The sequence below is a fragment of the Pelobates fuscus genome, chromosome 5 (assembly GCF_036172605.1).
Source record: "Pelobates fuscus isolate aPelFus1 chromosome 5, aPelFus1.pri, whole genome shotgun sequence".
Taxonomy (NCBI): domain Eukaryota; kingdom Metazoa; phylum Chordata; class Amphibia; order Anura; family Pelobatidae; genus Pelobates; species Pelobates fuscus.
This window is the reverse complement of record NC_086321.1, coordinates 299,839,123-299,852,064: the sequence shown is the minus strand read 5'-3', so window position 1 is coordinate 299,852,064 and position 12,942 is coordinate 299,839,123. Positions and strand designations below refer to the sequence as shown.

The following is a 12,942-nucleotide window of genomic DNA, read 5'->3' as shown; positions in this document are numbered from 1 at the left end:
AATGAATACATAGAAATTGTGGTGGGACCGCTGCCGTGAATTGCCTGTCTGATCTTATGTGTCCTTCCCCATCTTTTTGTGTCTTCTGCCTGCTCCCCGTTTGGGGGTGTTTCCACGAAGGGAATTAATTTGCCTCCTGAACGGGGACCACCCTGATACTCCATTTAGAATGTTGACTTAGAACCTGCACACCTCGCAACCTAGTGTCAAACCGCAAACCACATGGGAAACAATGAGCACTCCTTCAGCTGGCTGCCATTCATACAAACGAACGCCAGCCAGGGGGAGCGTTTGTACATTGCTTCCCGAATCGTTAATTTCCCGAAAGAAGGCCTCCCCAGTGCCCCATTGGAATGTTTGCGCCAATCAATTAGAAGGTTTGCACTTGCAACATAATTGTGAAACTGCAAGGGAATTAATTAATGAGTGCTACCCTGGGTGTCCGCCATTTTGTATAGGTGAACGGAACCCAGGGGGAGCATTCGTATCCCAAAAGGAGATGCTTCCCTTGCCTGGTTTCTACACAGGGACCCCGCGAACGGAGGCTGTTCGTGCCGGTTACTGTTCTGGGGGTTGCTAAAATTGGTGGGGACACTCGTTGGGGACAATGGCGGTTTGGCGGGCTTTCTGTGCCTGGGAGCCCAGGAGGCGGGGGTCTTTTGCAACAGGGGCCGTGTGAGGGTCCCTGAGGTTGGTGTCGACACTTTTGGGGCACTGGCGAGTTTGACGGGCTTTGCGGTGCCTTTGCGGGGGTTTTGCGGCGCTCTTTTCCAGCAGGCAGTCTCTCTGTGCCTGGGAGACAAAGGGATGTTCCCTGTGTTTGGGTGGCGGACTTTTGACTCTGGGAGGGGGTATGCTGTGTGTTACACCCCTTGCATGGGTATATGCTTAAAAGCCATGTGTGGACAATAAAGTGGTTGTTGTACCTCCAGAACTGTGTCGTCCAGTTACTGGGGGGAATGGGTCTCTTTATGCCCTAAATTGTTCATGTTCAGCTAAAGGAAGAGGAATAGCGGAGGTAACTGGTCGGTTTACCAGGTGATCCGCTACAGAAATATGTACAGAATTTATATTAGCCAGCCTGGAATTCTTGTTCCGGTTTGGCTAGTAACACCCTAAGGACACTGCCGGAGGTGGAGTAGCAAAGGGCTTAATCAAACACTCACACACTCACTGACAGACATACTCACTGAAAGACACAAACAAACTCACTGAGAGACACACCCACCCACATGCACACTCACTGGCAGACATACACTCACTCACTGACAGACATACACTCACTCACTGACAGACGCACACACCCACACAGACACTCACTGACAGACATACACTCACTCACTGACAGACACACACACTGAAGTCAAACACTCACACACTCACTGACACACACACACACACTGACAGTCAAACACACACACTCACTGACAGACACAAGCAAACACAAACAGGCAGACACAAACACTCACTGACACACAGACTCAGACATTCAGCATCCCTACCTCCCTGGGGTCCAGGGTGGGGCAGCTCCTCACTCCTCCAACACGCTGTTTAGTACGCCGGGGCCAGAATGACGTCATATTCTGGCTCCCGGCATCACAGACGGCGCGCGAGGGAGGAGTGGGGAGCTGCAAGAAGATCCTCCCTTGCCTCCTCTCCTCTGGCATTATCGGCAGAGCAGGCACCCGCCATCTGTGTAAGCAGGTGCCTGCACTGCCATACTGAAGGACACCTTTGGAGGTGGCCTGTGACAGGGCTCCTCTCGGCGCCCCCATTTTTGGTTGCCTGGATGATCGGCCCGGCGCTGGGCAGGGTGCGGCTCAAGAGCCGCTTGCCCAGCGCTGCGGCCCAGGACAGAGGGGACCCACCGGTCTAGTTCGCCTAACCGTTGCACCGGCCCTGATCACTGAAGTGGTCGAGGTTACACTGTCACTGAGAAGGTGTTCTTGAAGCCGTTAGCATATGCTAAGGTGATATCAATGAAGCTGCATTCAGGGGAATAGGCTAAGGTCCATTAGACAGAGTCTCGCAGTGCAGGCTCCAGTACAGCTTTCACCTAGAATTATAGTGATGAGGTGGAGTATGCCAATCACAAAGAGCTGCACACAAGTTGTATCAGTCCAATCAAATTCACAAATTCTGTTGGTATTTTTTTGTTTGTTAGTTTTTAAATAAACTGCTGGCAGTGAAGAGGTTAACCCCTTAAGGACACATGACGTGTGTGACACGTCATGATTCCCTTTTATTCCAGAAGTTTGGTCCTTAAGGGGTTAAACAATTCATTTTTGCCAGATGTTAATGGAAAGCAATGTCTACATTTTAATTGATCCAATGTGTGTCCCAGTGGAGGGTATAATTACCCTATTTTAGAGGGTGATGGGGTTTTTAAACCTTGCCTACACTACACATTTGTTTCAGGGAAATCCACAAGTTATTCATCGGAGAATAAATATTTTCTTTTAGTCTTTTTTAGTCAATACGTTGACTTTTCGCCTCATCATATATTTTTATTGTTATATTATGTATACTATTACTTGGGGTCGTGATGGCCATGAGCTGAGGCCAACAGGGGAGTTCAAGCGCTGAGAAGAGGATCCACGGCCGCCTGGATGCAGATGGGGAGGAGGGAGAACTTGGTCTCCCTCCTTCCACTGTAGTAGAGCGGTAACACTCTGCTGCAATCACCGGCACCTGCCGGAAGGGTTCTCTGCACTCACTGGAGATGAAGACAAGCTGATTCTCACCCTACCACCAGTTAAGCCTCAGAAAGGAGGGAATACATTTTTAGTTTAGTGGGTGTTTTTTTTTATTTGTTTATTTTTTACCATTTACTTTCCATATATTTAACTTTCCCCCCCACTACTGCCCGTATACCTCATCACAGCCCCTAACTCTTCACTAGTGCACCATCCCCACATCACTACCGTTATCTCCCAAATTACTGCCCTTATTTCCCTTAACACAGCCCCTATCCCCCAATAACAGCCATTACTCCCCCAGCACACCTCCTCAGTTTCTATTCCAACTACTGCACCTACCCACCAACACAGCACCTATCTCCCCACATACACTACAGCCATTATCCCCATCACAGCCCTATTCATTTACAGCCCTTATTCTCCCATCACAGCCCTTCCCCCAACACACTTTATATCCTATCCCCAAACACACACTATATCCTGTCACGATTCCGGGTCCCTCTGCCGTCGTGGCTGCACACAAACTAAGCAGCCACGCCGACAGAGATGTTTCAGACTTACCTTGGCCCCGGCGGGCAGCTGCCCGGTCTCCCTCCGTTCCGGTCCCCAGCGGGTGCGACGTTCCTAGGAAACTTACCTTCGCCCACATCAAAGTGCGACGTTACCTTCACCAACATAAGTGCGATGTCACATCAAAGACGCGCACACACATTTTGGGGTCAAGGGTCAGAGAAAGCCAATTACAGCCTAAGGAAGGTTATTTAAACCCAAATTACCTTTTTTCAGTGCCCTGTCATGGTTTCCACTAGCTGCTTATCCGAAAGTGTTTTACCTGATTGCGTTTTTCTGATATTTTGACTTTGGCTTAGTTTTAACTTCCCTGATTTCTGGTATCCTTGACTTTGGGTTTTCCTCATCGTTGTCTCTTTCTGTGTCAATGACCTCTGCAAGTATTTTGACTATTCTCAGGTATGTTAAGTCCGGCCTTTCTCAGGTCCGGTTAGACGTTATCCTTAGTGCTGGATCAACTATAATCCTGACATTACGACATGGCCATAGATCCTGCAGATTTGTGTCAGCACATAGTAGCTTGCGAGAGAAAGCTAGAGGACAATGATCACTGTATGGATCAATTTGCCCAGGCTTTCAATACGCTCTTATTATGTATGGCTCACTTGCAGCCTGAAGTTCCTGCGACAAGTACACCCTCGCCTACTGTACCTACACCTTTAGTGTATAATGCACCTACTATCTCCCTATCTCCACCCCCGCATTTTGTATTTAATACTCAATCTGATTCCTTAATCAGATTGAGTACCATTTTTTGAATCGTCACCTGGGTCCTTCCCTACGGATAGAGCTAAAATTAGGTACTTTTTTTTTTCAATTTGTATTTTTTATTGAGTTATCATGAACAAAGCATAACTTTTCCATTTTATGTATGGTTAACATAAGTAAAGCAGGCATAAACTATAACAGTGTTTATATAATAATGAGCCTTTGTGTACTCTTAACTACTACTATCAAAGGGCATATAGTGAGGGGTATTGCTGTGGTGCTCTGACATTGGCTGTTAGTCCCTGATAGACCACTTTAAGAACTGGACATCTGTCGAGTTTCAACTTGGCCCTGGTGCGTACTAATCTCTGGGCTCTAGGGCTGGGTGGGTCACTGCTTGGAAATGGGGGTGTGAGATGCAGTCCATGGATCAACGCCGGGGGGTATTCTAGTGATGACGCAGGAGCCGGAATATGACGTCATATTCCGGCTCCCGCGGCATCAGCAGACAGCCCGCGAGGGAGCAGAGCAGAGAGGTTAGAGCTCCCTCGCCGCGCCTGATCGCAGCACTGCCGCACGCCGCCCAGCAGCCCCACTGGACCCCAGGGAATGATCCACACCAGCTCTCCAGGTAGGGAGGCTGGGTGGATATTAATTATTTATTAAAATAATTTGTGAATGTATGTGATGTGTCTGTGTGTGAGAGTGTCTGTCTGTGTGTGAGAGTGTCTGTCTGTGTGTGAGAGTGTCTGTCTGTGTGTGAGAGTGTCTGTCTGTGTGTGAGAGTGTCTGTCTGTGTGTGAGAGTGTCTGTGTTAGTGTGTGTCTGTGTGTGTGTGTGTCTGTGTCTGTGTTAGAGTGTGTGTGTGTGTGTGTCTGTGAGTGTCTGTATGAGTGTCTGTGTGAGTGAGTGTCTGTGTGTATGTGTCTGTGAGTGAGTATGTGTCTCTGTGTGAGTGTCTGTGTGCCTGTGAGTGAGTGGGTGTGTGTCTGTGTGAGTGTCTGTGTGTGAGTGTCTGTGTGCCTGTGAGTGAGTGGGTGTGTGTCTGTGTGAGTGTCTGTGTGTGTGAGTGTGTGTGTGTGTGAGTGTCTGTGTGTGTGTCTGTGAGTGTGTGAGTGAGTGTCTATGAGTGTGTATGTGTCTGTGAGTATGTGTGTGCGTGAGTGAGTGACTGTGTGTCTGTGAGTGACTGTGTGTCTGTGAGTGACTCTGTGTGATTGTGTCTGTGAGTGACTATGAGTGTGTGCGTGAGTGTATGTGTGTCTGTGAGTGACTGTGAGTGTGTGCGTGAGTGAGTGTATGTGTGTCTGTGAGTGATTGTATGAGTGTTGCATGTGAGTGTGTCAGTGTATGTGTGTGTCTGTCAGTGTGTGTTTGTGAGTGTCTGTCAAATCAGTGAGAGTATCTTTGTCATTGAGTCTGTGTGTGACTATCAGTGTGTCTGTCAATGAGTGTCAATCAGTGTGTGTGTGTCAGATCAGTGAGTCTCTGTGTTTGTCATTGAGTGTGTGTGACTGACAGAAGAACACTAAGGGACAGGGAAGGGAGGGGACCAATAATGGACGGGGAGAGGGGCTGGTTAAGAGGCACATAGGTGAAGATGTTATTTTTGAATGGAGGGGGCGGAAAAATACATCTTCGCCTATATACCTAAAAATCCTTGCACCGGCCCTGATTACCAGGAATTCCTTGCGGAATTTAAATTAACGTTTGAACCATTGGGAAGAGAGAACAACGCTGCCACTGCCCTAATGCGTATCAAACAAGGGAACCATTCTGTTTCAGATTATGCCATAGAATTCCGCACTCTGGCTTCTGAGGTAGACTGACTAATAACCGATTAATCCCTGCATTTGCAGAGGGATTATCTGAAGCTATCCTTGATGAAATTGCAGCCAAAGAACTACCAGGGAGGTTGAATGAATATAGCACTTATGTGATGAATATCGATAACCGACTTAGGAACAGGGGAACAGATAACTAGAAACAGAACCAGACGTAGTGCAGTCTGAACCTGACCTATGCAGTTAGAGGTAATCAGACTGTCAGAAGCAGAGAAACAGTTCAGGAGAAAAGAAGGCCTTCGCTTATACTGTGACAAGAAAGCCCTGAAAACTTGCGCACCTAAGAACCATCAGGGGACCGTCCTTAGGTATGATGTATATGTCCCCTGGTACTACCCAAAGTTGATTTCTCCTTAGTGTTGCTGCTCAATGCAATAAGATGAGATTTACGTGTAATGCCCTGATTGACTCAGCTGCTGCAGAAAACTTTATTGACGTGCAATTTGCCAGTAAATACCTTATACCCACTGTAACGGACACCTTCCGTTAATGGACGCTTCCTAGCTTGCGCCGAGGACCACAAGCACCGCACTGGACACCACAACCACCGCAGACGCCACAACCGCCGTAGCTTAACTGGAGCCATGCCGTCTTCCGTCCACCCTGGAATCAGCTTCTGTCCGCCAGGACCATGTGGGGAAGACCTCTCCTCCATGAGAGCGTATCAGGAGCAAGAGCTAAGTGATTAAAGCCCAAGGGAGTATGCAGAGCATAGCATTCCCCAGTGTGATATAGCAGTTCCCTCCAATAACGAGACAAGGCTACGTATTGAGGGTCAAGAAGATCTGATGTTTAATGGCAGGTACTCTGCTTTCATGCAGTGCTCCCCTGCAAGGGAGACGCCCACAGGCAGAATTAGGCATTAACCAATACGATATCGGTTACATTCCACAGATTCCCTCCCCTCTGCTTGGGAGATAATTGAGTTTCTTACTGTATCTACTCAATTATCTCCAAGCTGAAAAATCATACTTTTTATGCATTTTAATAACTTTCTCATTTTAAATCGTACATGAATAAAACTTATTTTTTTATGAACAACACAACTTGTGGAACAACATATTCAAAATTCGTGAAAATCCGTTCAGTGGTTCCAGAAATATTAAAAAGTCTCTTTGGACCGACCGCACGCCTGTTTGTATGCCCAAAACAGTTCCACAGATTCAGGCTGTGCGGTCGGTCTATTTCTGCCCTGAAAATAACAAAGTCCCATCCGAAGGTGGCGTTCGAATCGTCGAACTCACTTCGACTTCTGTCGAAGTGAAACCGGGGTTGTGTTTCCGTGGGGTTCAATTGTCTACTGGAGGTCTATTTTACACCCAAATTGACAAAGTCCCGTTCGAACGTGTGTTCGAATCTTCGAACGGGACTTATTCTCCAGCCGCAGTGTCGAAGGGCAGGGGAAGGTACAGGTCAGCGGTGTTCGTTCAAATGTGTGGCCGATTTCCGTTCCAGGCATTTGACGGCACACACCGCTGACCGTGTTCGACTGGATTAAAATGGCCGCCGCCACGTGTTCGACTGTCTAATGGCGGCCACTTTGACTGCTTCGGCACTTCGACAACTTCGGCACTTCGACTGCATCCGAAGTGCCGGTTTAAAAGTACAAACCCTTTCTTTGTACAACACAGTTAAAGGGCCAGAAACAGTATACAAAAATCCATTATGCCCAAATGTAGTTCTTAAAGGGCAATACATTCCAGGGCCATAGTCGCTGGGCAGGAGGCTAGCGATCAGTCCTCTCCAATGCCCAGTGGCAAATGGCAGTTTGTCACACCCACCAAGAATAGATCTTCACCCCTGGCCGTCGAGCCCATTGATGTGAGACCACTCTCTCAGCCACTTATTACCCACGAAACACAGTGTTACACAATGAAATCATCACATTTCAGATAATTGCGTCCCCTTCTTGTTCCATTATACTTGGATTTCCATGGCTTGCTAAGCATAATCCTCGTATTGATTGGGCTAAAAGGGAAATACTAGAATGGGGTAAAGAATGTAGAGAGAAATGTATGCTACCTATTACCAAGAGAGTGGGTATCGTTAATCTACCAACTCCTACGCCTCAGTCTACCGAAATTCCTGCGCATTATAGGGAGGTTAAAGAAGTGTTTGATAAAAGTCACCTAAAGGGGTAGTATATACCTTAACACCACAGGAGAGTAGAATAATGGAGGAATACATTAAAGAGTCTCTACAAAAAGTCACATACGTAAGTCTTCTTCACCTGCAGGTGCCGTGTTCTTTTTTGTATCCAAGAAAGATGGAGAGTTACGACCATGTATTGAATAGAGGGCATTGAACAAGATAATTATAAAAAATGCTTAACCCATTCCCCTTATTTCAGAATTGTTTGACAAACTCCAGCGTGCCAAGGTGTTTACCAAACTCGACCTTAGGCGTGCGTATAATTTGGTAAGCATTAAGGAGAAACATGAATGGAAAACTGCATGTAACGCAAGAAATAGTCACTATGAGTATCTTGTCATGTAATGCTCCAGCCGTATTTCAGGATCTCATTAATGATGTTCTCAGAGACTACATTTATACTTTTGTATTGGTATATCTGGATGATATACTCATTTATTCCCCCCGATCTCCAGACTCATCATGGGCATGTTAAACAAGTTTTACAAATTTTGCTCAAAAACGGGCTATATTGTAAACTTGACAAATGCCTATTTGACCAGACGGAAGTACAGTTCTTGGGCTATAATATTTCAGCCTCTGATTTTCAGATGGACCCCCATAAACTAGAAGCTGTTCTACACTGTCCATTACCCAATGGGTTAAAAGCCATTCAAAGGTTTATTGGGTTTGTAAATTATTATAGGAGATTCATCAAAGGTTTCTCTACTGTAATAGCACCCATCACCAATATGACACGAAAAGGAGTTACATAGTGTAACGGATCACCTGGCACCCCAACTGAGTACCTCCGTTGATGGATCCTCCTAGTGCTTCCCGAGGGCTACAAGCACTCCACCAGACACCATAAGCACCGCAGACCCCACGAACTGCCGCAGCTTGGTTGGGGTCTCGCCATCTCCTGCCCACCCTGGACCTACAACCAGGCTCCAGGGGGTAAACCTCTCCTCCAAGATAGTGAAGCAGGAACAAACTCTTACAAGAGCTTAGTAATGATTACAGCAAGGGAATATGCAGAGCATAGCAATCCCTTGTAGCAGATTCCCCCAATAAGACACGACACTTCAAATTGAGGGTGAAGAAGAACTGACTGTGCTGGCACACCCAGCCTGGTTTTTATTACGGACTTGCACATACAGGACCGCCCACAGGGAGGTATAAAATAACCAATAAAATAAAAGTTACAACCCACAGTAAAGTCCTTCCCTCTGCCTGTGATACAATTATCTTACACAATGGGAAATTTAATTATCACAGGCAGAGAAATACAGTTTTTACTAATATACTATAACTGTAAATCTATGCATCACATTCACATACATATTCACAATCAATCCATTCAGGGGAACAACATATTAAAAAATGGCACGAATCAGACCAGGGGTTCAAAAGTTAGCAAAAGTATTAATAAAGCCCACTGCCAGCATGGCTTTTCGGCCCAAACCAGTTTCACAAGAGTCCTCTATCCTGGAGACAATGGAGAGGTAATCCAATTATATCCAGGGATAAAAGCAGACTCCATTGAGCACATGTTAGCAAAAGACACAAAAAGACACAAAAATACTTAACTCCTATCCCCCCCCCCCCCCCATCTGAGCGCTCAATATATCCCAACAGCGCTCAGATGCCACAAACACAGTCAAATCGCCATGGAGTTTAAGTTTAGCATGGGCTAATGAGAGGGCCATAGTCTGAAAGGGACATACACAGTCCAATAGAATTACATATGCTGCTTAAAGGGCCAGTGGCAGTACAATAAAATACAGTATGCCCAAATGTTGCACTTGAAGGGCCAAATCTCCCAGGGACAATAATCACAGGGCAGGAGGCGGGCAAGCAGCCCCCTCCAAAAGCTCATGGCAAACTCTGTTAAAGAGGTGAGTTTGCTACACATAGTTTCATAGCTGAAAAGAGACTTGCGTCCATCAAGTTCAGCCTTCCTCACATATGTTTTTGCTGTTGACCCAAAAGAAGGCAAAAAATCTAGTCTGAAGAGCTTCCACTTTTGCTACAAACAATCAGAAAGGATATCCCTGTATGTTGTATTTTTGCAAGTATTTATCCAATTACAGTATAAACATCTGTATGGACTCTGATAAAACTACCCAGGCAGAGAATTCCATATCCTTATTGCTCTTAATGTAAAAAAAAAAACTTTTCTTTGCCTTAGCTTTCTTCCAGCCTAAATGTGTGACGCCGTGTCCAATGTATAGCCCTGTTTATGAATAGATTTCCAGCTAATGGTTTGTACTGGCCCCGAATATATTTGTAAAATGTTATCATATCCCCTCTGAGGTGCCTGTAACGTAACTCCCCGTACTCCCACCGAGTACCTTCCTTTGATGGACGCTTCCTAGCCTGCGCCGAGGACCACAAGCACCGCACTGGACACCACAACCACTGCAGACTCCACAACCGCTGTAGCTTAACAGGAGTCGCGCCGTCTTCGTCCACCCTGGATCAACTTCTGTCCTCCAGGACCGTGTGGTGAAGACCTCTCCTCCAGGAGAGCGTAACAGGAACAAGCTCTTAACCTCCCTGGCGGTATGATTATGTCAGGAATTTTGTACCAAAAGCGGTACCATTTTTTTGCATGGAAATTTGGTGTTATGTATTGTAGGCCAGTAATTACTTTCTTAAACCTGACCAAAAGTACTCTCAGATGTGATAAAGTTCGAAACATAAAATCATGAATTATAATCTAATAAATAATATACCGGTTCCCATTTTCTGTTCCTGGAAAACTTGCTATGCAGAGTAGCTGATTGCTGCTCGTTGTAGCGATTTGTCTCCGTGACAATCTTTTCAATGACGTCATCTGTGAGAAATAATTTTAGGTATGCCAAAGGATCATTGTGCTCAACGTCTACCTTCATCCCAGGTGATCCAGTAAACGGAAATCTTGGCGGCGGTACCTCATCCATACCGCAATCAATAAGGCACCAAGTGCGCACATCACTGAGCTCAGGTGCAGAATCGTCGCTGTCGCCACTTCTCTGGTCACTGTCCGAGTCGGATGACGAATCTTGCCACAAATCGCTATCGCAGTCGCTCAATTCTGCGAGGGACTCTGTGTCGCTGCCGCTGTCACTCATCTGATCCAAACCCGCTTTGGAGATGCTAAAGTGACGCTTTGATGCCATGGTAAAAAATTTATTTTATGGGCAGAAATTACAGCAAAAAGGGCAGGCAGGGCAGTGTAGGATGATCAAATTTCAAATCTGAGGTGATACTGTGTCAAATCTGAGGTGATACAATGTAATCTGACAGGATTTCACTGTATCACCTAACTTTATGTGTGTGTGTCACTTTTATGCTTGAAACATTTGAATTACCTGCTCAGTTCCGCCCCCATGAGCTTCTGCGGCTCACAGAGACGGAACCAGGAAGTCAGATGGAGGCATCCGCCGGGGCTCTCACCGGCAATCACAGCGCGGGGACATCGCTGGATCGCAAGGAGAAGGTAAGGAGACTCCGCTGCCAGCTCTGTTATCTACCCAGAGCGTGACTTGGGGTTACCGCTTCTGGCAGCGAAAATTAACCCCGAGTCATGCTCGGGAATACCGCTAGCCTGGTTAAAAGAGCTAAGTGATTAAAGCTCACAGGAGTATGCAGAGCATAGCAATCGCCAGTGTGAGTATAGCTGTCCCCGCCAATCACGAGACAAGACTACGTGTTGAGGGTGAAGAAGAACTGACTGTACTGGTACATACAGCCTCTTTAATCCACATTCTACAAACATAGTACTGCCCAGATGAAGTCACGTCATCTGCCCACACTAGATAGCACTGAGATTCCCGCACATGCCCAGTGAAACACCTGGACATGCGAACGGGAATTACATCTATTCATTCATGCATCAGACAGACGAATGAATGAATAGAAAAATCAGACGAACAAACAAACACTGTGTATCAGTGTTCGTTTGTTCGTTCAGTTTATTACAAGGAGGGAGCTACCGGCGTGCAGCTCCCTCCTTGTAATATGTAAAGACAGAAGCGGCAGGGAGCAGTGCTCCCCACCACTTCATAAGCCCCCCAGGTCCCCCCCTCACTCTATGGGGGTCAATATGACCCCCATAATAGTATAAAGGGGATTAAAATCTCCCGAATGCCCCTACTCGCTATACCGCGAGTAGGGGCATGCCTGCGGCTGCTCACTGTAAAATAAAATCCCTACTATCCGGCCCCCACCCCTGCGCGGCGGGTGGGGGCCATAAATTACAATGGGGGGATGGGAACCTACTGTCCCCCCCCCAGTAGGTTCCCATCCCCCTACTGTCCTCCCCCTCAGGCCCCCACATCTGTGCGGCAGGTGGGGGCCATAATGATAATGAGGGGGACGATGACCTACCCCCCAGGCCCCCACCCCTGTGTGGCGGGTGGGGGCCATAATGATAATGGGGGGGACCTACTGTCCTACCCCCCCTGGCTCCCACCCCTGGGCGGCAGGTGGGGGCCATAATGATAATGAGGGTGGGGGACAGACACCTACTGTCCTCCCCCCCCCGGCCCCCACCCGTGGGCTTCGGGTGGGGGCCCTAAATCAAATACCCCCTCCCTCCATCAAGCCCTTAGTCACCCACCCAAATAAAAAAGCCCCTACCTACCCCAGGGTGGGGGCCGGGGGGGAGGACAGTAGTTCCCCCCCCTATTGTAACTTAGGGCCCCCACCCGCTGCGCGGGGGTAAGGACAGTAGGTCCCCCCCATTATTCTTTTATAGGGCCCCCACCCGCAGCTCAGGGGTGGGGGCCGGGGGGGGACAGTAGGTCCCCCCCCTTATTTTAACTTAGGGCCCCCACCCGCAGCTCAGGGGTGGGGGCCGGGTGGGAGGACAGTAGGTCCCCCCCTTATTGTAACTTAGGATAGCTTCAATATCCATGTTATGGTGAATCCGAACACATGTAAAATACCTTACAATACATTAGATTCCAAAAGGTACCAAAAAGTACAGTAAAATTAACACTTCC

The 12,942-nt window shown here is 47.3% G+C and overlaps 1 protein-coding gene across 1 annotated transcript in view; it reads left to right on the top strand.

The window, feature by feature from the left end:
- ARRDC2 (arrestin domain containing 2) overlaps window positions 1-12,942 on the top strand; it is a 132,306-nt gene that overhangs the window by 97,590 nt on the left and 21,774 nt on the right. The gene's annotated exons all lie outside the window — the stretch shown is intronic.